Here is a 4476-nt window from a genome sequence, read left to right on the forward strand (position 1 = left end):
CCAATCACAAAATAAGAGTCATATATGTAGCAACAACATAGGCATAATTGTAGCAACAAAAGAGTCATAAACTTATTAAGAGAAGTGATATTGCAGCAACTTGTGCTATCACCAGCAAAAAGTCAGATTTTTGCATAAAAAATAGTCATATTGCAGTCATGTTCCAACCTTTCATCCAATGTCCAAGCCATACTGAAGCGGATTGATGATATATATCCTCTTCCTCTCCTCTGGCATTGCAAAAAACACCCTCAATAAGTCATGTTTACTAGCTAGAAGGTTTGTGACTTGAAACACTTGTTGTCTAGTGAGGAAATCCATTTTGTTTAATTCATCAAGTCTAGCTTGCAAATTTGTCAAATATTTCTCTGCTGACAATACATTAATAAGACAATCAAGCTTGGGACTTGTTCTTTCGACCAAAAAAAAAGCTTGGGACTTGTTGATGCAAATTTCCGTGAGATAGATGCAACAACTTAGAGGGGCTGATCTGGCTGATCAGAAGCCTTGTTGGATGATGACATAGATGTTGAACCAAGATCTTCCTGCGCGAATACAAGATTTGCATGCCCTGTAACTCGTGGCTAATCCTGCCGTCTTGATTTTAGGCCGTTTTCGTTGCTGCTGCCGCAGCCCGCTCTTCTTCAGGTGTCCTAGTGTTGTCTGGTACCATCCCATATTCATTCATGATTGTCGTGAGCTCTTCATAAGCCACTTTGCGTCGTTTGGCTTCATCGATAAATTTTTTGATCGTCTTGTGAAACGATCTCATCACAGTCATTCACCAAGTGTATCCCACCGAGCGTGCCAAATTATGTTACCCTTAAAAATCACGACAATAGATTGTCGAGATCCTTGATATGAACATTGCAATCCTAGTAAATATGCGAGTGTGCCACTATTCTCGGCCGAGAGGCCATAATAAAAAAGATTAATGTTATGTGATTCGCACTGAACCTAACCTAAATTCTAACCAAACAATTGGAAGCAAGGAAGAAACAAACTCTCACTGAATGTCCTATATGCCTTGATCCTCAAGGACTTTAATTATCGTGAGTTTTAATGACTGTGTGCTCAAATTCGTAAGTACGAACAATTGATGCTTGAGTCATTGGATGAACAGAAAAATAATGAACTCTAATATAAAAGGTGTGGATGATTTGATACAAAAACTTGACAACTTAAAGATCCTGAGAATTCTGGGAACTGGTTAGAGAATTGTAGATTGTTGTTGCGTTGATTGTTGAATGTTGAATGTGTTAATACCTTTATGAATGTCGATGATAGCACAGCTCCCGAATTCCACCCTGAAACCCATAGTGGTCCAGTGGGATCCAAAATCAAGGAAAATCCTACCGGAAATTCGGAAGAACCTCCCCTGAAAATGGACTAACCCAAAATTTATGAAACCTGTAAAAACACTTCTAAAAACATCAACCGCCTCTACCACAACCAAAAAAGGTCTCAGACCCAACAAATACAAAATAATCTTATAATTTAAATACGGTTATCAGAGCCACTACTTCTGTTACAATGAATTATAATTTAACATAACAAAAGGTGGACATATCGCCTATAATGTATGAGATAAGGAAATGGAAATTTTGCCTCAACGTGTATGGCTCGACCTCCACCACCGCTACTACCTGGGGAGAAAAATTAAACAAACAAGGAAAACGTGAGATAAACTCAGTGAGTGGACAAGTTATGAAAACGAAGCATAAATATTATTTATCCTTTCGTAAGGCTTAAAACTCAATTAACTCTAAAATCTCACCTCGCCCTCTGAAATACCCCAATTTCAAACCAAATTAGAAACCTTTCCGAAAACATCATGAAGCCTTCAAACGCATAGATTTAAATAACTCAGGTATACAAGAGACTTCAAAATTTCCCACAAAATATGTTAGGTAGTAATATCAATTAAAACCTCAAATAAGAACACTAATAGCCAAATTATCAAATCTCACGACTTAAAACTCAATCAAAGTAAAATCTTAAGGACTACATAAAATCACATCATACTAATATCCGGGGAACTACTGGTCATACGTGCACGCAGAGCTTATAATGCTGGTCATACACTGTCGAGTTATCTCGAGGCGAGTGCAGAGCAATATATAATGTTGGTCATACACTGCCGACTAGGCAAGTGCAAAGCGAATAAATAATGTTAAGTCATACACCGCCGACTAGGCAAGTGCAGAGCAAATATATATAATGCTGGTCATATACCGCCGAGTCATCTCTAGGCGAATGCAGAGCAAATTATACCTGTTGAGAGGGTACTGACATGACGGTTTAAAACTGCTCATTTCATCCAAAAAGATAAGACTTCTAACCATTCCAAAACTCACCTCGTTTCAAACATGTCTCAAGGATAAAAATCTTGTAAATTCATATTGACAAACTACTCATTCGCTGAAAGGATTAATTAAAAGCCAATATAATAACTTCATACAAAGTTCATATGCCCAACAAATAAATTGAGATCAAGACTTCCAATAGTTTACACTAAAACCAAATTTAAAATATTATCCTTCGCATAATATAAATCTCAAGTTAGATAACCCCAAACCCAATATGGAAATATCATTTGATAAATTTTAAGTTTAATAAATCTCAATTTCACTCTCACGAAATTTAATAGGAAAACAACCATTCAGAAACCATAAACCATTCAAACTCAAAATTCACTCACAAATCATCATTTTTAAATCAAAACTCAAGATAAACAATATGAATCAAAAAAATCATAAAATTCATAAATTGTTTTCCAAAATAAAGATCCACTCACAAATCCTTTTAATTAAATTCATACTCAATTAAATCAAGAAAATAATTAAATTAGAAAATGTACAAAATATTTTTAAAAACAAAAGTCAGTCGACTCACAGTAAAAATCCTAACTCCGATCCTCCGCCGGATCGTCTCGGGCCACGATCGTCTCGCCTATAACATGGAACAATAAAATACATTTAGACTCAACTCAAAAGCATTTAAAGTGTGTGTGTACACTCAAAAGCATTTAAAGTGTGTGTGTGTACGAAGTCTAACGTCTCACTTAACTTTCGTTCAACACAACGGTTCGAAACTTCTTCTCTTTAACTTACAATACCGTACTTAGCTCCAAAACTTCACGGCTCAATTTAACGTTAAATACGCAAAGTAATCCAGCCATAAATCCAAAATCAATTATGTAGAGCCTACCCCTAAAACCACAATTATTCTAGAGCTTGTTTGGTCTCGGAAGGTAACCAAACATCGTTCCAATTACAATCCTATCATTTCCCACTCTTCCACCCTAAATACACTTGATAACTAACTAAATTAGACGCTCAAAAGGTGCTAGAAATTAGAGTTGGTGGCGGAAAGGTTGTAACCGTGGCTGCCACTGCCCAACTTGGTAGTTCTGAAGGCAAAACTAACCAAAACTCTTAATTTTCTTAAAACTTCTTATTAGGATCGGAACTTGGTCGTTTCTACGAATGGAAAATGTCCATAACAACCCTCAAAAATACCATCAACCAAGAAATTGTAGGCAAACCCGAAATGTGTTTCCAGCCCTTGAATTTCGCTCCCCAAAGAACTCGAAAATCCTCCAAATTACTCTAAATTTCTGATTCTTAACAACAATTGAGGTTCCTAGAGATGTAATTTGTCCAAGAAAACATCAATAACAACCCCTCAACTCAGAGATTCAAGGAAACCCGAAAATAGCCTTAGACCCACAATTTAAAGTTTCAAATTCTTAACTTTTAACCACCAAGAACATAGGGGAATGAAAACCCACTAAGAGAGAAGGAAAACCCACCAGAAATCGAGATGTTTTGCCTGGATTTTGGCCGGAAGTTTGATGAGACAGAAGGGAGGCGACAACTGGGTTTTTTTCTGAGCTTTCCTGTGCGCACGAGCTGGCTGCCAGGGGGGCTCGGTGGGAGGTCGACGCCGACGAGAGGGGTGTCACGCAGCTGACTTGGTCGATGGGGAAACGGCCGGCGTCATGGGTTGTGGTGGTGGCTGAGTGTGTGCAGTAAGGGATGCGGAGAGATGAGAAGGAAGAGGCTGCGGGGAGAGAGAAAGAAAAGAGGGAGAGAGAGAGAGAGAGAGAGAGAGAGAGAGAGAGAGAGAGAGAGAAAAAAAAAAGAAAAAAAAAAAGATGATTCTAGAGAGAGAAGATGTATTTGGCTGTTTTAAATAAATTGTTGGGGTTGAAATTTACCACAATGCCCCTCCTAGAAAGATCTCCACATTTCTTTCCACCAAACTTCAATTTAGGATCTGTTTTCGCCTACGCGTTTGTACGTTTAAACTCTATTTAACTATGTTAATTTCATAAATTTTAAGAGATACCTCTCAATTAATTGCCATTAGAAACCCAACTTTTCTCTTGAGGGCATAACGTCAATGCTCTTAAATAAATTACCAACCATGGTTCTGAAGTCCGAAAATTGTTCCGTAACTTCCATAGGCTTC

General features: G+C 37.6%; 1 long non-coding RNA gene across 1 annotated transcript; it reads right to left on the reverse strand.

Moving 5' to 3' along the window:
- Positions 1–1422: 1422 nt before the first annotated feature.
- On the reverse strand, positions 1423–4114 carry LOC147273206 (uncharacterized). Its single transcript, XR_015119672.1, has 3 exons — positions 3815–4114; positions 2896–2952; positions 1423–1646 (listed from the first exon to the last, which is right to left on the reverse strand). It is a non-coding gene; the product is annotated as an uncharacterized LOC147273206 (long non-coding RNA).
- Positions 4115–4476: the final 362 nt, after the last annotated feature.

This window comes from Dryas octopetala, chromosome 9 (assembly GCF_963921425.1).
Source record: "Dryas octopetala chromosome 9, drDryOcto1.1, whole genome shotgun sequence".
Classification (NCBI taxonomy): Eukaryota; Viridiplantae; Streptophyta; class Magnoliopsida; order Rosales; family Rosaceae; genus Dryas; species Dryas octopetala.